A 21,819-nucleotide genomic window follows, 5' to 3' on the forward strand; every position below is an offset into this window, starting at 1 on the left:
GCCTGTGATTGGACCAACTTCTGTGGGTGAGAGAGAACTGAAGAAGAGCTCTGTGTAAGCTTGAAAACTTGTCTCTCTCTCACCCACAGAAGTTGGTCCAATAAACGATAATTATCTCACCCCCTTCTCTCTCTGAGTGTAAGGGTAGCAGTCTAATGCCAGTGCAGACAGTTTATGCCTTCCCCCACCAGGGCTAAACCTAACGTAACAATTCTGTAATGCCCACTGATTAGCGGTGCACCCAGTCAGTAGCTGATGCATTTGAGCCTTCCCCAAGCATCCTTATTATTATTATATCATCAATTATATTTTATTTTTCCTCAGCTCTTGCTGCTGCTGCCTGGGTGATGCATTGATAATGCCATGGATGTTCCTTTCCGCTCTCACAGCGGATTTCATAGCGGTTTTGATCCAGGCATGAGGCTGGGCTGTGAGTTCTTCTGCAAAATGGACCCTCCTTTCATTCTGAAATAAAGCTTTGGAGTAGTCGACAAACTGGTACGGGGTGAATGAAACATAGGATCCCATCGTATATTTGCCAGGCTCCATTTCTTGATCACATGCTTATCACAGACACTCTGGATATAATTCTTGGGCACCTGGTGGATTTCTGCCAGGTCCCCCAGCACCACATCAACACACTTTTCATCACTGAGGGGAACGAAGAATTCAGCATCATCGCCCCAGGTGTATGAAGCAAGGATCACTGGAGAAATTGTGGCTGGGGTAGTAGATGAATCTGGATGGACGATTAGTGATTGACCTCCCACCCTGTATTCCCTCTTTCCCCCAAAACTTTTCAGTAGACCAAAACAATCCTAGTGGCTTCTGAGTAGTGAATGGAGCCTAGGGCATGGGCCTTGTTAGTCAAAAGAAGTGGTGAAAAATGAATAAGTCATGTGGCTTTTGCCATGGGCACGACAAGAACGTAGTCGAACATCACAGTCAAGGTAATCAATGCATCTGGCCTCTGGTAAAACACTCTCACTTGGTCATCCTTGTTTATTATCTTCACTACTGTGGAGTGAAATAGAACGCCCCCATGAATATACTGGTAGAAAGTATTGGGAAGCTGATCGAATCCCCCAGTGAGAAGAAGAGGATGGTAAGGCAACAACATCATTGGGCAACAGTTATCTGAGAGAATGCCACAAGACCAACAAAGAGAGCTGTAAGGTGCTTCATAGCTGAAGATACAATCTAGCCCCTACTGAGTGCCAATTCCAACTTCTTTTATTATAGTAGAGCATCAGGTCTGCTGCTGTTAAGGTTAAGATCAGTTATCTGTTTAAAGCTTGACTCTGCTAAATTCTCTAAAATCTGCATGATTGCTCAGATTGCCTTGGAATTAGTTCTGCCTTATGGGGGAACTGGGAAGCATTAATGATACTACCTTAGCGTCATTTGACCTAGGTGGTTCTGAGATTCAACAGTGTGATGCCCCAGTATGCCCATAACACATACACTCTGGAGTTAATTACTGAATTCCATAGGATCTGACCCAGTTAGAAGCTATGGACACTGTGAAAGTGAACCTGGTTTTTTATGGCTAGAGATCTATAGCAATGAACACCTATCCTTTATGACAAGTCAGACCATCAGTGCTTACTTCAAAGAAGGCAACCGGCTGCATTGATAAGATGAGGTTGATGGACAGTTAAATGTATTGAAAGATGGATGAATCCTACCAGAAGTACATGTCCCTTCCACATATAAAGCAACTGAATAAAGATTCCTTTTTCCTTACCCCTTCTCAGACAATGTAACATGGTCCATGACAGAGTGAAGAAATGATAGCTGGAATTCACCATCTTCATTCAGCAAGTCACCGATCATGTTGATGGATCCTCTACTTAGATTTCCTTCTTTAATCAAATACTCCTGGACGGGGAAGAGTGGAGAGGGTGGATGGTGCATGTATATTATATCCCCATAGAGAATGACAGTCAAAGAGATATCTCATTTCAGTTGAACATAGGAATTATTCAGTATCCATAAGGGATGAGCAGGAGTCAAACCCATCCGCTATCCTACTAAGTGATTTGTCTGCTTCCTCATAAACAATCACTGAAGTAAGGCTGATGCTCACTTTCAAGACACAATCTCTCACCCAGTTTTGATTCACTGGGTGCAATCTTGACCCCTCCCCCCGCCCAAAGTCAATGGGATCTTTGCCATTGATTTCAATGGGGCCAGGATTTCACTCCGAGTGTTCATACCAAGATTTCATTTTCTTTGATTAAAAAACCATGATCCAGTAGGTGGATGTCACACAGAGCGCTGGGGTGGGAAGAAGAGATGCCAGATCAGTCACATCACAGTGGAGGAGGGCACTACGCAAACATTAGGCATATGGGAGCACAGAGACTGCTCACTTTCTGCAAACTGTTGTTTTGGATAGAGAGAGGCAGAGAAGATCCATGGCTCTGGCCTCCTCCTGCCACTAAGGGGAATCCAAAGGACCACAGAGGGAAGTAGGCTGTGCTCCATGAAGACTCATGAGGCGAATGTGTTTCCGTCACACAAACAATAGCTTTTGGAAGATTCGGATGCATTATCTCCTACCATGGGCTGTGTGCACATGGCAAGAATATCCCACAAGGAGTTCCAGTGGCCAATGTGGGGAAAGACTTAGGAAATCAGGTATCTTTAGATTTAAAGATACTGGAATGCTAACTTCAATTACCTTGGTGGAAAAGGAGTCATATTTCTCTTTCAGAGCACTGCAGTCTGTGGTTATCTGGGTAGAAACCAAGAAAACAGTCGTTTGTTTCGTGACCACAGTTCTGCCTTTAAAGGTTTGTTATTTTTCCTGTTTGGGATCATGTACTTGTAGATGGCATCCTGTTAAGTGTGCACAAGGGGGAGGACATGAAATGACTACTCAGGTGAAAAAGCTGCTAAGAATATCTTTTAAATGGGGGTACGAGCTACAGCTTTTGTTTTCCACTCCTGCAGTTCTCCAGATGACTGAACTCCTGTCACTCAGGCTTTCTAAACAATACAAATAGACTAAAGGTAAAATGTTCAAATGTGACAAAGTGAATCTGGGATCTCGCTCCCACTTTCAGAATTTATAAGTACTTTAGGGGGTGCATTTTCAAAGGTAGTTAGGCATCTAAATATGCAGATAGCACCTACTGAGATTTTCAAATGCACTTAAGTGCCTAACTCCCATTGAAATCCATGGGAGTATGGCACCTAAGTCTTTGAAAATACCACTAGGGGCTAAATTCACAAAAGAACTTATGCTCAGCACTGCAGTGCCTAACTTTTAGATGCCTAGAAAATCAGTGAGATTCACAAAGGTTGAATTTGGCATTCAGGGTTTTATCTATACTGGCAAAAAACCAACAACCCCCAAACCCACAGCTCCAAGTCTCAGAGCCCGGTCATGACTTGGGAATGCAGGTTTCAGGCCACAGGGATAAAAATAGCAGTGTAGATGTTCCCTCTGGAGTCCTAGCTCTGAAACTCAGTGAGGGGAGAGAGTCTCAGAGCATGTGCTCTAGCCCAGGTAGGAATGTGTGCACCCACATTTTTAGGCCCACGGTTCAAGCCCCCTGCTCCCCTTTCAACCGACCTGGGCTTTGACACTTGGCACCATGGGGTTTTCTTTGCAGCGCAGACATACCCTCAGGCTCCCTGCACAATGAGTGGAGGTAGACAGGCCTCTAAGAATGAGATCCACAAAAGCCAGCTCGCAGACTAAATTAGTCAGTGGGAGATGCCACAGAGAGGAGTGTATTCTAAGTCCCATCCCTCTTGGGAAGTTCGGCACCTATGTCTGCTTGGGATTCTCAGCTGTGAGCCCGCTCCTGGAATCGCTCACCTCAGGTGTTTGTTGCAAGCAGTTGCAGTTGCAGCCGCTTTGTAGCTTTTTGCCCCAGTAACTAGAGCGAATCAAGGGGGAGGTGATAGCACCTCCCGGCCCATGTTCCCACCCCCCAGGCTCCCTGGCCAGGGCAGGTGGAGAATCTGCGCCACAGCTCCCACAGCTGCCTGGCCACGTGGCTCTTACCCAGGGCCAGCTCTACAGTTTTCGCCGCCCCAAGCAGTTTACCGAATTGCCTCCACTGCGGGGGCAGTCCGTGTGCCCTTAGGGCAGCAGGCACGTTTCCACGATGGTGGCAATTTGGCTGCAGCTTCTATGTTTAGCTGAAGCTGCCGCACACAGCTAAACATAGAAGCTGCTGCCGAATTGCCGCCGCCGCGGAAATGCGCGTGCCGCCATAAGGGCACATGGACTGCCCCTGCTGTCTGCGACAGCAATTTGGCGCGCTGCTTGGGAGCAAAACAACAAGGACTGATGCCCCTTGCCAATTGCTGTCCCAAGCACCAGCTTGGAATGCTGGTGCCTGGAGCCAGCCCGGCCCTTACCACCAGTTCAAGTCCCCCCTCTACCCGATGAAGTGGAGGGATTTGAACAGAAGTCTCTCCACCTCTTACATAAATGCCCTGACTGCTGGGCTAGTGGGTAATCCCATTCTCTCATGCTGAAGCTGTTCCATTTTGGATGAACAGATAGTCATTGGAGCAAAGGGACTGGATCCAGGGTGTCCCAGCTGAGTGCCTTAACCACTGGATTACACAGTCATGCTCACTTGCTCCCTGCTTTGTCTCTTTTTATAATCTGGCCCCAGGGTCCTCCGCATCTATGAGCATAAGGTCTGACTTTTGTTTCTCCCTGGGAATGCTCCACCCTGGCTCTGTCCTGAAGCCTCTTCCCCAAGGCCCTGCCCTGGCTCCGCCTCTTCCTGTCCCCACTCCAACTCCAACCCAGAGTCTCCCGCCTGTCCATTGCTCGCTGCTCTCTGCCCTCCCCCAATTGCTTCCCCAGCACCAAACAGCTGATGGGCAGCACCCACAAAGAGCTGTGGCTGATGGGTGCTGAGCACCCACTATTTTTTATCTATGCGTGCTTGAGCCCCTGATCACCCCGAGTCAGCTCCTATGTCTGTGAGCACCTAAACACCTTTGAAAATCTGTCCTTTAAGAGCCTAAATCTCATGAGTTCAGCTGTAACTGTGTGTGCGTGTGTGTGCACACGCGCATCTCCCAGATGTGCTCAGCACCTTGCAGAATCAGCTTCCCAGGATAGGTCCTCACTGGAGAGGTAACTTGGTTGACAGGTGCCTGGGTTAGCCTACCACGGGCGTGAGCAGCCACACTGCTAAGCTAAACCTGAAGTACTGTGTCCTTAATGATGTTACATTCTCCCATGGATGTCTCTAGGACTTCTGAGGCCGGGTTCCATGGTTCTGTGTGAGGCAGTAAACTGAGCTGCTTTATGAGACTTTCCCTTGTTCTTCTTGGCACAAGGTGGTGGTGGGGGGGGAATTGTGGGATGTCATTGGAGGAATATCATCACTTGAGTGTTTTTTAGCTTGTATCTTCACAGCCAAGTGGGCAGCTTAATAGCTCAAGTGAAAGCAGAACCTAGGCTATAATGCATACTACCAATCATGCCAACTAGCCTGGGTTGAAAGGACGACTAAATTCGAAAGCGAAAGCTCTGTGTGTGGATATGAAGGGAGCTTAGGACCAACAAGTAAAAGTCCAGGCTAATGAAGAGAAACTCAACGTGCACAAGTCCTTTCCACAACACACACACCTTATCCAGTGTCTGACAATAAAGCTCACTAGCTGATTTTCCTCTCTCTGTAGGATGCAAGGGGTATTTCAAGACATCAGGGTTTCTTTCTACCTCTCCAGCTCTTGCTCTGATTTTGTTAACTAAATACCAAGGTTTGTTATCAGTATTGTAGAATGGGTTCAGTTTCAGTTTAAATTTGTAACAAATTCACATACAACCCTAAAGAGAAAGGAAAGGGGTGGGGTAAACAGAGAAAAATGTCAAAACTGAACAAAAGTTGAATTCACCAAACAATTCACTTTTGGAAAACAGGCAAAAAAAACCCCCAAACTGTTTGCTTGAGAAAGTTTGACCACCTCTCCCAGCAATGTCCTCTCCCTCTCAACACAGGTTTCTGACACCACTCATCTTTGATCTACAGACACAGCCATGTTGTGGTTGTACATGCAGCTGCCTCTGAAGCTACGGGTTAATTTTCGGTGACTGAGGCTCCAATTGTCTCTGTAGGATGTTCCACTCAGCTGTGTTGATTCCAGCTCAGTTCTTAATGGTGTGTTCCTACCATCCGAGGCATTTCCAGGACCTAAACAGCTCATGCCTACTGCTCTATTCCAGGGGAAGCATTTTAAACCATTTCCACCCATGGTTATCACTCAAGAAAATCCATGATCCAAAACCAGAACAGCTTACAAAGAAGGTATGAAAAGAATCATACCTGGAAGATGGCAGGCTAGGGTCTCTATGGGGCCAGAGCAGAGATACTTTGGAAGTTTATATTAGGGGTGGGCAAACTTTTTGGCCCAAGGACCACATCTGAGTGGGGAAATTGCATGCAGGGCCATGAATGTAGGGCTGGGGCAGGGGGTTGGAGTGTGGAAGGAAGTGCAGGGTGTGGGAGGGAGTGCGGTGTGCAGAAAGGTGCTCAGGGCAAGGGGTTGGGGGCAGAGGAGGGGTGCAAGGTGTATGCGGGGCTCAGGGAAGGGGGTTGGGGTGCAGGAGGGGGTGCAAAGTGTGAGAGGGAGCTTAGGGCAGGGGGTTTGGGTGTGGTGGTGTTTGGGGTGCAGAAGAGGTATGGCAAGGTTTCAGGGCAGGGAGTTGTGGTGCAGGGTGCAGGAGAGGTTCGGGGTGCAGGAGGAGTTCAGGGTGCAGGTTTCGGCCTGACGCCGCTTACCTGGAGCGGCTCTGGGGTGGCAATAGCATGCACCTGGGCCAGAGCAAGTTCCCTGCCTGCCCTGACGCCACGCCACGCTGCTCCTAGAAGTGGCCGGCACCGCGTCCCTGCAGCCCCTGGGAGATGAGGGGCAGAGGGCTTCACGCACCGCCCACACCTGTGAGTACCTCCTGTGAAGCTCCCATTGTCTGCAGTTCCCCATTCCTGGCCAATGGGAATGGGGGGTGGTGCCTTCAGGCAAGGTCAGTGCACAGAGCCCTCTGCCCCTCCTTCCCCAGGGGCCGCAGGGACGTGGTGCCAGCCACTTCTGAGAGCGGCATGGGGCCTGCGGCGCCATGGGGGTGGCAATTCTGCAAGCTGGATCCAAAGCCCTGACAGGCCGGATCCGGCCCATTGGCCATAGTTTGCCCACCCCTGGTTTATATGGTCCCAAATACTTTGGCTTCTTGTAAGTTCAACCTTAACTATTTATTCCCTGAGTTACTAATTATTTCCACTCCGACTGCAATGGTCTAGCTGGATTTTAACTTTCATTTGTTGATATGTGCACCCTACCTTCAATTTTGCTTTACATCTCAGTTTTGGTGTGGTTGTTGTAATGCAGTGCTTTTCAAACACTTTAGGCTGCCTACCCCTTTCCAAATAATGCAGGCCAGGGGTTCTCAACTGAGGTCGCCAAGACTGGTGTTAGACTTTCTGGGGCCCAGGGCCAAAGCCAAAGCCTGAGCCCCACCACTTGGGGCTGAGGTTGAAGCCCGAGGGCTTCAGCCCTGGGCAGGAGGGCTAAGGTTACATGCCTCCCTCCCAGGGCAGAAGCCCTTGGCCAGCAATGGCCACCCTGCCCAGGGGGGCATGGGTTAGATGGGCTCGGACTTCAGTTCCCTCCTCCTGAATTCATGCAGTGATTTTTTTTGTCAGAAGGGTGCAACGAAGTTTGAGAACTGCTAATAAGTCTCCTCAGGCCCTACTGCTGGATGAAAAGCTGGATATGAGTCAACAATGTGCCCTTGCTGCCAAGAAGGCTAACGGCACTTGGGGCTGTATAAGTAGGAGCATTAACAGCAGATTGAGGGTTGTGATCACTCCCCTATATTTGACATCGTTGAGGCCTCATCCAGAGCACTGTGTCCAGTTTTGGGCCCCACGCTGCAAGAAGAGTGTGGACAAATTGGAAAGAGTTCAGCGGAGGGCAACAAAAACGATTAGGGTGCTGAAGCACATGACTTGTGAGGGGAGGCTGAGGGAACTGGGATTATTTAGTCTGCAGAAAAGAAGATTGAGGGGAGGATTTGACAGCTGCTTTCAACTATCTGAAAAGGGGTTCCAAAGAGGATGGATCTAGACTGTTCTCAGTGGTACCAGATAACAGAACAAAGAACAGTGGTCTCAAGTTGCAGTGGGGGAGGTTTAGGTTGGATATTAGGAAAAACTTTCTCACTAGAAGGGTGGTAAAGCACTGGAATGGGTTACCCAGGGAGGTGATGGAATCTCCTTCCTTAGAGGTTTTTAAGGTCAGGGTTGACAAAGCCCTTGCTGGGATGATTTAGTTGGGGATTGGTCCTGCTTTGAGCAGGAGGGTTGACTAGATGACCTCCTGAGGTCCCTTCCAACCCTGATATTCTATGATTCCCACACCCATTACTGCAAGCTCCCTTCCGCAGCTTCAAACCCCAGGCCTGCCCCACTCCTCATCTCTTGACCTGTGTTCCCTGTAAGCCACACAGTTGGGTGGCCTCCCAGGAGAGATTCAAATGCCACACAGTTGATTAGCAGAGCCCTGCACATCCAAATGATAGCATGTGTTCAGGTGCCTGCCCTGCCCCCTGCTTTGCAGCCATGTTGCTCCTGCAGCTGCTCCCGGGACCCTTCCGATGGTTGTTCAGAGTGCGCCGTGGGGAAAGGAGGATGCTGGTGTCAGGGTGTCCCCCATCTCCATCCTCTGTACCCCATCTCCACAGAGCAGGGTAGGGGGGACATGACTCAGGACTTGCAGCAGTTCTGAGGTCTGAACAAGCCTTTGAGTGAGTGCCTTAAAGGGATAGCGTATGGTCTCTCAGAGACTTTCCCAGCAGCCAGCACACACAATCTCTGTCTCTGTCGGACCGTCTCTCTCAGGGTACGTCTACACTACGGGATTATTCTGATTTTACATAAACCGGTTTTGTAAACAGATTGTATAAAGTCGAGTGCATGCAGCCACACTAGGCACATTAATTCGGCAGTGTGCTTCCATGGTCCGAGGCTAGTGTCGATTTCTGGAGCGTTGCACTGTGGGTAGTTATCCTGTAGCTATCCCATAGTTCCTGCAGTCTCCCCCGCCCCTTGGAATTCTGGGTTGGGATCCCAGTGCCTGATGGGGCAAAAATCATTGTCGCGGGTGGTTCTGGGTACAGCCTCACCCCTCCCTCCGTGAAAGCAGCAGAAAACCATTTTGTGCCTTTTTTCCTGGGTGAACTGTGCAGACACCATAGCATGGCAAGCATGGACCCTGCTCAGATCAATATCACAATCGTGGACGTTGTAAATACCTCACACATTCTCGTGCAGTCTATGCTGAACTGGGACCTGCAAAGCCAGGCAAGGAGGAGGAGGTGACTACAGCAGCGCGGCGACGAGAGTGATGAGGACATGGACACAGAATTCTCTCAAACCGTGAGCCCCTGCGCTTTGGAGCTCCTGCTGGTAATGGGGCAGGTTCTAGCCATTGAACACTGATTTGGGGCCCAGGAAACCAGCACAGACTGGTGGGACCGCATAGTTTTGAAGGTTTGGGACAATTCGCAGTGGCTGCAAAACTTTTGCAAGCATAAGGGCACTTTCATGGAACTTTGTGACTGCCTTCCCCTGCCCTAAAAAGCCAGAATACCAAGATTAGAGCAGCCCTCACAGTGGAGAAGCGAGTGGCAATAGCCCTCTGGAAGCTTGCAATGCCAGACAGCTACCAGTCAGTCGGGAATCAATTTGGAGTGGGAAAATCTACTGTGAGGTTTGCTGTGATGCAAGTAGCCAAAGCAATCATGAAGCTGCTGCTAAGAAAGGTTGTGACTCTGGGAAATGTGCAGGTCATAGTGGATGACTTTGCTGCAATGGGATTCCCTAACTGTGGGCGGGGGGCGATAGATGGAACCCATATCCCTATCTTGGCACCGGAGCACCAGAGCACCCAGTGCGTAAACAGCAAGGAGTACTTTTCAATGGTGATGCAAGCACCGGTGGATCACAAGGGGCATTTCACCAACATCCACGTGGGATGGCCGGGAAGGGTTCATGACGCTCGCACTTTCAGGAACACTACTCTGTTTAAACGGCTGCAGCAAGGTAATTACTTCCCAGACCAGAAAATAACAGTTGGGGATGTTGAAATGCCTATAGTTATCCTGGGTGACCCAGCCTATCCCTTGATGCCATGGCTCATGAAGCCATACACAGGCAGCCTGGACAGTAGTCAGGAGCTGTTCAACTACAGGCTGAGCAAGTGCAGAATGGTGGTAGAATGTGCATTTGGCTATTTAAATGCGCACTGGCGCACATTACTGACTTGCTGAGACCTCAGCCAAACCAATGTCGCCTTTGTTATTGCTGCTTGCTGTGTGCTCCACAATCTCTGTGAGAGTAAGGGGGAGACCTTTATGGTGGGGTGGGAGGCTGAGGCAAAACACCTGGCCGCTGATTACGCACAGCCAGACGCCAGGGCGATTAAAAGAGCACACCATGAAGCGATGCGCATCAGAGAAGCTTTGAAAATGAGTTTCATCACAGGCCAGGGTATGGTGTAACTGTTGTGTTTGTTTCCCGTTGATGAACCCCCCTCCCTCCTTGATTGACTCATTCCCTGTAAGCAACCCACCCTCCTCCTTCGATTACAGCTTGCTTAAGGAAATACAGTCATTATTGTTTAAAAACCATGTATTCTTTATTAAAAAGTCATTATAAAAAGAGGGAGAGAACTGACAAGGTATCCTGGGTGTGGTATGGGAGGAGGATAGGAGGAAAGGAAAAGGCCATTAAAAACATTTCAATGTAATGACAGCCTTTTGGTTGGGCTATCCAAGGGGGTGGAGTGGGCGGGTGCACGAAGCCTTCCCCCACGCGTTCTTTCACATGTGGGTGAGGAAGACATGGAACATGGTGAGTGGTAAGGGTGGTTACACAGGGGCTGCGGTGGCACTCTGTGACCCCGCTGCTCTTCCTGAAGCTCCACCAGACGTTGGAGGATATCAGTATGATCACACAGAAGCCCCAGCGTTGCATCCCGCCACTGCTGATCTTCCTGCCACCACCTCTCATCTCGAGCATCTCTCCTATCCTCACGTTCGTCCTTCCTATCATCACGTTGGTCCCTCCTGTCCTCACGTTCATTGGCATCTTTCCTGTAATTTGATACCACGTCCTTCCACTCATTCAGATGAGCTCTTTCATTGCGGGTCACTTCCATGATTTCCGAGAACATTTAGTCTCGTGTCTTCTTTTTCCTACGTCTTATCTGAGATAGCCTTCAGGATGAAGTAGCGAGGCTTGAAAAATGTGCAGCTACATGAGGGAGGGAAAAAAGGGAGAGAAGTATTTAAAAAGATATATTTTACAGAACAATGCTTATACTCTTTCACAGTGAACAACATTATTCACCCTACATATCACATGTGATTTCACTACAAGGTCGCATTTTGCATCTTAATATTGAGTGCCTGCGGCTCTGCTGTTACAGATCTCACAGATGCAGGCCTGGGCATCAGAATTCAGCTTGCATGCGGCCATGGTAAGCCATTGTCTTTCGGCTTCTGCAGCCTTCATATACACAGTGCCCTCCTTTCCCAAATACCAAGCAAATCCCGTTCAGTGCTGCTTCTTTCCTGTTAACCTGCAGCAGCAGAAGCCACCTCCCCACTCCAATTCTGTGGGATGATCGCTTTACCCCTCCCCTCCACTGCGTGGCTGGTATCATGGAAGATCATTGCTAATCACCGCCTTTCCTACCTCCCCCACCGTGTGGCTGGTAGCAGGGAAGATCCCTGATAGCCAAACGCGAAAAAGCTCAGCACTATTCTCCTCCTCCCCTCCCCCTGCTTGGCTACGTGCAAGGATTTCTTTTAAGCAACAGGCAAACAGCCCAGTAGGAATGGCCAACTCTGTCCCCTTACTTAAATTCCTGAATTTCAACCAGGTTACCATGAACGATATTACTCTCCTGAGGATAACACAGAGATATAAAGAACGGATGTTTCTTGAATGCCAGCAATCACCAGGACCATACGCAGCTATGCTTTGTCATGCAAAGATACCAGATTACTTGCTACATTCATGGCGTGGTAAAGTGTCCTACCATGGTGGACGAAACAAGGCTGCCTTGCCCAGAACCTTCTGCAAAGGCTTTTGGAGTACCTTCAGGAGTGCTTCATGGAGATGTCCCTGGAGGATTTCCGCTCCTCCCCAGACATGTTAACAAACTTTTCCAATAACTGTACTGGCCGCAAATGCATCCCAGGTCCTCAGGGCAAATCAATCATTAAAAAATGCTTGCTTTTAAACCATGTTTTATATTTACAAAGGTACACTCACCAGAGGTCGCTTCCATGGCTTCACTGTCTGGGCTAGTGGCTTGGGAGGGCTGGGAGGGTAATTCCGTCAGGGTGAGAAAAAGCTCCTGGCTGTTGGGGCTAATAGAGTGTTGTGTGCTCTCTGCAAGCTCGTCCTCTTCTTCCTCCTCGTCATCTTCCCCGTCCACAGAAACCTCAGCCCTGACTGAGATTATCACCCCCACCTCGGAATCCAGGGACAGGGGTGGGGTAGTGGTGGCGAACTCCCCTAGAATTGCATGCAGCTCAGCGTAGAAGCAGCATATTTTCGTCCCTGCCCCGGACCTTCCGTTTGCTTCTTTGGTTTTCTGGTAGGGCTTGTCTGAGCTCCTTAACTTTCACTCGGCACTGTACTGAGTCCCTGGTGTGGCCTTTCTCCATCATAGCCTTGGAAATTTTTTCAAATATTTTTTCATTTCGTCTTTTGGAAGGCAGTTCTGTTAGCACAGAATCCTCTCCCCATATAGCAATCAGATCCAGTACCTCCCATGCAGTCCATGCTGGAGCTCTTTTTCGATTCTCAGGAGACTGCATTGTTACCTGTGCTGAGGAGCTCTGCATGGTCACCTGTGCTGATCAGAGCTCCACGCTGGCCAAACAGGAAATGAAATTCAAAAGTTCGTGGGGCTTTTCCTGTATACCTGGCCACTGCATCCAAGTTCAGATTGCTGTCCAGAGCGGTCACAGTGGTGAACTGTGGGATACCGCCTGGAGGCCAATACCGTCGATTTGTGGCCACGCTAACCCTAATCCGATATGGTAATACTGATTTTAGCGCTACTCCTCTCGTTGGGGAGCAGTACAGAAACCAATTTAAAGAGCCCTTTATATCGATATAAAGGGCCTCGTTGTGTGGACGGGTACAGCATTAAATCGGTTTAACTCTGCTAAAATTGGTTTAAACACGTAGTGTAGACCAGGTGTCACACTCACTGCCCATGTACCCAATCTCTGCAGAGCAGGGGAGAGGGGACATGGTTCAGGAGGAGGAGAGCTTTCAGTGAGTGCCTTAAAAGACGACGGATGGATGTCTCTCAGAAAATTCCCCAGCAGCCAGCATGCATGCACGCGCATACAAACAGTCACATACTGTGTCACATACACATAGTCTCTGTGTGTCTCACACACAGTCTGTGAGTCACCACACACACACACACACAGACACACACACTGTCCATGTCACACACCTCTCAACACTTCTGTTGTTGTTGTTAATTCTTGGTACTTCCTGCAATGCACATATGTTCTCTATAGTTTTAGTCTTTCAAAGTGTGTTATTTTAGTGTTTTGACTGGTCTATGTATTTCATAATTTTTATTTTGCTCTTACGCTGAAAGTTAATTATTTGAGTAGTGAGTTCTAAAATGCCTAACTTGTCCTGGCTCATGTAATTATCCCTATTGGTAACTTTTTAAACGTATATATTATATCTAGGTTATTTATTTCTACTGGTGGCACACATCTGTACATTACCTTAGTGCACATAACAAAATTTATTCTGCATACAGGTAGAAAAATTAAGAGGGATCATTGCTCTTGATCCTGATGCCCTTGGCCATGGTGCTCTGGGTGGTCACACACCCATAAGGCCAGCCCTGCATCCACTTGCCCTGCCTGATTGCCTGCATAGGGGAGTTTGCAGGTGTGCATCTCTCCACTCCCCTCCCAATCCTGGTCTGTCCACCATTAAAGAATTTTTTCTCCCATACCCCATGACAAGAGCTCGGGTAGCCCTAGGGGTATGCATTCCCCTGTTTGAAAGCCACTGTTATAATGGAATGTTAAACTGTATTATAAAGTTTAACCACTAGGTGGTGAGGTGTGTACCATACTTTATGAGAACTGGGAACAGCCATAGTTGGCAGTATATTAAAGATCTCTTAAAGGGCCCACATCTCTTGGAACTCTGAGGTGGAAGCTTTGTAACTAGTCTGTATCTGGTACATGGGGTGTGCTCAAGGGGGGGCAAGCAGGGGCACGGTCCCACCCCAATAATCATTGGGGGCACAGAACTTCTCCAGCCACTGGGCCATGGAGGCAGGACAGATCAAGCTTCTGCCAGGGCTGGGCTGGGACTGGTGTTGGGGCTCGGTGGAGGGAGAGAGAATCGATCTCCTACTAGATTGGGGCTGAAGCAGGGCGGAGGGAGGGAAGATCAAGCCTGGGCTGGGGCTGGGACTGGGGCCAGGGCAGGGCGGAGGGAGGGAAGATCAAGCTCCTCCCAAGGCTGAGTGGGGAAGGGGGGCAACGGGCTCCTCCCGGGGCTGGATGGGGAGGGGGGACAGCAAGCGTCTGTGCCTCCCAAAAGGGGCCAAATTTAAATTCCTGTGCTCACTCCTGGGTACGTAACATGGGTCAGAAGTTAAGGCAGTCTAACTGGTGCCAGATGAAAATGGAAGCAGCAACAAAAGTTGCAAGCAGAAAAAAAGAAAAGAAAAAAAAAAGAAGCAGCAGCAAAGGTTGCAGGGTCACTCACATCAACATGTCACTCCTCAATGCCCTGGAGAACTTCGGCTTTGATAAACCTTCAGAATGGACAGATTGGATGCAAGGTTTTGCTTTGCAACCAAACTCCACAAGGAAACTGATGATATTCATGGTTTCTTTTTAATTTATGCTATGAGGAAGCTGGCACAGCATAACTTTCAAATTTTTTTTCTTTACTGAAGACAGATGCAAAGTTGACTATGAAATGGTTCTGCCTGTGATTGATGCATACCTTATACCTCAGAGAAATGGGACTTATGAAAGGTCATATTTTCACCAGAGAATTCAAGAACAAGGGGAAAATGTTGAATCTTTTATCAGAGTTTTCCATATATTGGCAGAAAACTGATCTGGAGACTGTACAATCTGAAAATATCAGAGATAGATTGACCACAGGGCTTACAGGTGAAGTCATTCACAGCAGCTACAATTAAAAACAGACTTAACCCTACACATAGCTATTCAAATAGCAAAGCATCTGACCTTAAAAAAACGCAAAACAAACATGCCAAATGGGAAACATGAGAAACTAGCATAGAAGTGGAAAGAACGAAAGTACCTGTGGCACCTTAGAGTCTAACAAATTTATTTGAGCATAAGCTTTCGTGGGCTAAAACCCACTTCATAAGCTGCACGCAGTGGAAAAACACAGTAGGAAGATATATATATATACACAGAGAACATGAAAAAATGAGTGTTGCCACTCCCATTATAACAAGAGTGATCAGTTAAGGTGAGCTATTATCAGCAGGAGAATAAAAACCTTTTATAATGATAATCAGGATGGCCCATTTCCAACAGTTGACAAGAAGGTGTGAGTAACAGTAGGACTTAAAAATAAGCATGAGGAAATAGTTTTATTTTGTGTAATGACACATCCACTCCCAGTCTTTAGTCAAGCCTAATTTAATGGTGTCAAGTTTGCAAATTAAGCCAATCAGAGAACACTTTAATCTTCCTGGTCACTAGATTGCAGAGCTAAAAGTTGCAATATTACAACAACAAAACTTCAGAAACAGACTCCAACGAGAAACTGCTCAATCGGCATTAATTTGCAAATTTGACACCATTAAATTAGGCTTGACTAAAGACTGGGAGTGGATGTGTCATTACACAAAGTAAAACTATTTCCTCATGCTTAATTTTAAGTCCTACTGTTACTCACACCTTCTGGTCAACTGTTGGAAATGGGCCATCCTGATTATCATTACAAAAGGTTTTTATTCTCCTGCTGATAATAGCTCACCTTAACTGATCACTCTTGTTATAATGGGAGTGGCAACACCCATTTTTTCATGTTCTCTGTGTATATATATATATCTATCTTCCTACTGTTTTTTTCCACTGAGTGCAGCCTATGAAGTGGGTTTTAGCCCACAAAAGCTTATGCTCAAATAAATTTGTTAGTCTCTAAGGTGCCACAAGTACTCTTTGTTCTTTTTGCTGATAGAGACTAACACGGCTACCACTCTGAAACCTGTCACAATAGCTTAGAAGTGGTAAACAGCATAAGTTCGACAAGTCTTTAACCTAAGGATATGAGGGACAAATTGTAGATAAATGACAAGACTGCATACACAAGATGTGGAAAATTTCATAGCCCAAGAAATGTGTGTCCAGACAAAACAGCAAGATATAATAAATGCACAAAATATGCACATTTTGCTGCTGTCTGCCAAAAGCAGTCAGGGGGTTGACTTGTACTACAAACAATCAAAAGCCAGTGTTTCTGGGGATCTACCATGAGCAATGACACGGAGTGTGCCTTGAGAGTGAAACCAAATATTCATGGCAAGACTATTGACATTAAAATTGACTCAGAAGCGCACATGACAGTCATATCAGAAGGGACATACAGCCACCTTCTACCCCTCTGAGCTGAAATCACCTGATACAGGTCTGACTAGCCATGGAGGTATTCTGAACTGCATGTGCCAGTTCACCACAGAAACGAATTACAAAGACAAAAGCTATGAATCTAGACTACATGTGATCAAAAGATCAAAGACCAACAACCTTCTTAGCCGCAGTGTGGCAGCCATTAAAATAATAATAATAATAATAATAATAATAAAATAAATGGAGTTATACCTATCTCATAAAATGGGAAGGAACCCCAGAAGGTCATGGGGTCTATCCCTAGCAGGACCAAGTACTGATTTTGTCCCAGATCCCTAAGTAGCCTCCTCAAGGACTGAGCTTACAAGCTGAGGTTTAAGAGGGCAATGCTTAAACCACTGAGCTATCCCTCCCCTGGTGGGCCTAGTGAGAATGGTGGAAGAACTCAATGGAGTATCTGATGATATTGGACTTTTGAAAGGAAATCCAGTACAAATAACCTTAAGAGACAATACTGAATCATATCGAATAACAGCACGTTTACCGAACAAACCTTAGAACAGATTAGCTGTAGATTTATGCAGATTTAGAAGACATCATTATCTAGTTGAGTGAACTAATTTTTCCAGGTACATATAAATAATGTACTTAAAGAAAGACATAACATGTCAGAGTGTTATTGAAAAACTGAAGTGCACTTTTACTTGTTTTGGTATTCCAGTAGTGATGGACAATGGGCTACAATTCACTGCTGTGGAATTTAAAGAAATTCAAACAAAATATGATTTTGATCATATTACTAGCAGCCCACATTGCCCACAAGTGAATGGAGAGACAGAGAGCTGCATGGACAGCGAAGAAAATCTATAGCGGGAAGATCCATTCCATGCTTTTCTGAGCTAACACTAACAACAGCTACTCGATATAGTCCAGCTCAACTCCTGATGGGAAGACAACTCAAAACTACTGTTTTGACTTTGAAAAAGTACCTGTCTTCAAAATGGCCAGAAAGAAAGTCACCAAGTCAGACAAAAAGGCAAACACTTTTACAATACATGTCACTTAGTTAGAAAACTGCCCATTTAGAACCTGGTGACTATTTTGGCTGAACTTAATAGAGGAAAAAGATGAAGAATTCCAGCTATCAAAATGAAAAAAAGAATTAATTGCCCAGATCACATGTGATTGAGGCTGACAGTGGAGAGTTCAACAGAAACCATCAAAATGTACGGTTAATCCCATAGAAAGAATAAACAACAGAGCAAACTCATCAGATTCTGAACAAGAAGAAGCCTCGAAGATACCTAACCAACCACAGCTAGTCATGCAAGTAATGAACAGCCGGATGGTCAAATTGTGATGCTTTTGGATTGTGTAATTAGAAAGCCAGTCTGACTCAGAGATACATCACAGACTGATCCACACCAAACTTTAATGATAGCACAATAGTGTAAATTTTGCAATGGTAGGAATGTAAGAGATAAAAGGGGAGATGTGATGAAATACTGAACTGTACTAAAATATTTAGCCAGTATGTGGTGTGCTGTGTATCACATCTTATCTGAGCTGAGAATAGCCATAGCTGGCAGTGTATTAAAGATGTTTTAAAGCAATGATAGTCAGACTGCAGCTCGCAAGTGGCTCTTTGATATGTCTCCTGTAGCTTTTTGCGGCACATGATATGAAAACACTGTGATTTAATTATTAATCAATTTAAGTTATTAACCAATTTTTATGCTGTTAACAAATTAAATGATCAACGTTCAATAAGTTATTAACTTCTTTGCTGAAAGAATTAAGATTATATGTATAATTCTCACAGCAAATTTATATCAAAATACCAAATATTTCCCATCATATTGTTTAAATATGAGTAGTACTATAGTAAATGAAACAATGAAATCACACTACTGTGGCTCTTTTGGGTCATGTTAATAGCTAGTTTGGCTTCTGAACCGCTGAGGTCTGAGTATCACTGTCATAAAGGGTCCACATCTCTTGGATCTCTCTGGGGTGGGACCTCTGTAACCAGTCCATAGCTGGTATATGACAGCTGTGTACTCCAAGAGCATACCAGGAAGCAAATTGTAACTCTAATTTCTGGTTACCCCTTTGCCTAAGGGAGAATTAATCCCTTTGCCTAAGGGGGAATTTATCAGGGCCAATCCTAGGCTCTGCCCTGCTAAGCCAGTTTAGATATACTGGCTGGCAGAGTAGAGAACCATAGCTCCAGTCCACTCCGTGCTTATCCTCACCCATTTGCAGCCCACCTGTTCTGGAAGAATAACAACCACTCAAAGATATCTCTCTCCCTTGCACACAAACTGACAATGTGAGGCAATGCAGTATCCCAAGCAAGGCAGGAAGGGGGCATCTTAAGTTCATCAGATAAAAGCCCTTCGTTATTTTTTTTCTAGGAATGATCATAAAAATCTTAAAACTGAGGCTTCTTCTTTTATGAATAGTATTGGTGGCTGAGAAGGGGTAAATGTATTACCTCTGGTGTTTGGGCAAATGCATGGGTCCGAGATCCACATACCAGCTTTTGTCCTTATTGTGATAGATCATGATGCATCCTCCCACGCAATCACTGGCGTCCAGAATCAGAACCTAAAAACAAAACATAGACCATGGTTTTCTTTTACTTGCCGGTTTCTAATGGTGAGATTCACAAAGGGACTTAGGTGCCTAAATCCCAAATGTAGGTGCCACTGGCATTCACAAACACCCCACCCCCGCTCATCTGCCACTGAATCTTTCAAGCATCTAAAGTCACTCAGTGCCTACATTTTCACTGTCAAAGTTCCCTAAGTACCTAAGGTTCTACTCTGGGGATGAGTAGAAATGCAAAATTTAAAGGGAGAGATGCGATGGAATGCTGCTTCCCTCTAGATGTCTGAACACCTATGCCCCAGAGCCATCTATGAACTGGGGGAAGATCGGTGTACTTCTATACAGCTCATCAGCAGGGCCCAACTCGGTGGCCATGGTCAGAGAAAGGGACACCTACATCAGACTATCCCATTGCCCAGTAGTCAGGGCACTCTTCTGAGAGGTGGCATCAGGGCCAACATTACAGGTGGGTGATGCAAGCAACCTCCCAGGGTGCTGTGGTCAGGGGGGGCGCTGTGGTCAACAGGCTAGTAGCGGGGTGTGCCTGGGATATGAAGCCACAGAAAGGACCTTGGGGCAATGAGAGGGCAGGAGGCGGCAGGACCTGGGGGCAATAGAGGGGGATGGACAGGGAGGCAGCAGGGGCCAGAGGTGATGGTGGAATGGATGGGGTGCTCAGGGAGGCAGTGGAAGCCAGGAGTGCCAAAATACAGGTTAGCCCAGGGTGCCCTTTCCTCTAACGCCAGCCCTGCATGGTAGATCCCTGTTCAAATCTCTTGCCATCCCCCCTGCCTCATACACAGGGGAGAATTGAATCAGAGTTTCCCACCTCCCAGATGAAAACCCTAATCACTGGGCTGGAAGTGATGAGGGAAGTCCTCCCATTCCTCCCATCTCTGGCTCTTTTGTGTGAACTCATCCGTGTGGCCTGAGCTCTGAGCATGGATCGAATCCCTTAGGGGGAGGAATAATGACCTTCCCCCGGTTCATGCGTCCCACTGGGACAAGGGGGACGGGCGCCTAGAGGTAGGCTGCAGTGTGCATACTCACAGACAAAAATATATGTGCCCTCAAAGTTAGGCATTAAGTGAGTTTAGGAATCTAGAAGGTTCAGGGACAACTGAGCAGGGGGGTTGCAAATCTCACTGGGGCCTGATTCTGGGAGTTAGGCACCTAAAGTCGCAGTTAGGCTCCCAAGTCTTTTTGTGAACCAGCCCCTTAACTTTAACTCAATGAACTTTGTGTCTGGAAAAGACAGTAATATACTGCTTGTGTGCACACAGCACCCAGCCCATTGAAATTCACCTTATTTTTGTGTTCAGCATTGTTGACTGTGTAAATACAGTCAGATCATTTCAGAGAAGCACTGATTCCCTGGCCTGTCTCTGACTCCTCTTGATCATTAGTATTACCTTGCAGCCAGCATCTTGCAACAGTTTGGCAGCAGTGAGTCCACTTATTCCTGCCCCTACGATCACCACCTTCTTTGAACGACACTCTTTTTCCAATTCATTTTTGGCAATATCCACCAGTTCTTCATAGTCAAGGTCAGTATAGCATTTTTCCCACTCCTTCAGTTTGCTAGGGAGACTCTCTAAGCTTGGTGCTACCACAAGGAGTAAGAACTGAAGAAGTATTAAAGACAGATATACAAAGAAATCAGATGACACAAATGGAGAAAGAAACTCATTTTTTAAGATCGTGGAGCTCAGTAACATCACTGATGCGATACCCCTGAGGTCTAGGAAGAGGTTAATAACCTCAGATTCTGGAGTTTAGCAATATTAACAGAGAGAGAATGTCCAATGGAAGAAGTCAGTTGTGTGATAGTATTATCTTTATCTTTTTACAATATTTTTTCCCCAATCCAGAAGTAAAATGAACCAGAACTAATAAGGAAGTGATATTTTCCTTGAAAATATTTCAAAGGACGTGTACAATTTTCTTTTAATCTCTCATGGAAATTTTGTGGGTTGTTTTTTTTTTGACAATTTTTTTTCCAAGCTGTTTCCAAAGTGTTTCAGTTTTTGAAGGAAAAACAAACCAACCAACTGATAATATTGAATTTTTCATTACAAATGATTTGTTCAACATACATATTTGTTAATAATCAATTCAATTTTGAGCCCATTTTTTTCAAATTGCACATTTTGAACAGCTCTAACATTAACTTAGCTTGCCAGAAATGCACCCCTCAATGGTGACACAAAGGAGCTTTTTCTAAGAACACTTAGCAGGAGGTTTGCAGGATCAGGACCTTGCTTTTGAGTAAATGTATTTAAAACCTACAGGGCTTTCTTGTTCCTTATCATAGGACTGATTTAATACATTGATGTCTGTTGATATGGCAAAAATACAGTTCATGCTTAATATTTCAACTGAGTCCAAGAGCCATGTTAGAACTTTAGTCAGAGCAGGACTATTATCCCCATGATAAAATTGGTCTTTGAGACACAGTGCAACCAAAAATACACTATTGGTGCTCGTTCCCCCAAATTCACATTGCCACACTTAACAAGGCTTAAAGGTTTCTGGGACAA

The 21,819-nt window shown here is 46.3% G+C and overlaps 1 pseudogene; it reads right to left on the minus strand.

Annotated features, from left to right (window-relative positions):
- Positions 1-303: 303 nt before the first annotated feature.
- On the minus strand, positions 304-20,997 carry LOC115641105 (annotated as a pseudogene).
- Between the last annotated feature and the right edge of the window lie 822 nt (positions 20,998-21,819).

The sequence above is a fragment of the Gopherus evgoodei genome, unplaced genomic scaffold (assembly GCF_007399415.2).
Source record: "Gopherus evgoodei ecotype Sinaloan lineage unplaced genomic scaffold, rGopEvg1_v1.p scaffold_33_arrow_ctg1, whole genome shotgun sequence".
Classification (NCBI taxonomy): domain Eukaryota; kingdom Metazoa; phylum Chordata; order Testudines; family Testudinidae; genus Gopherus; species Gopherus evgoodei.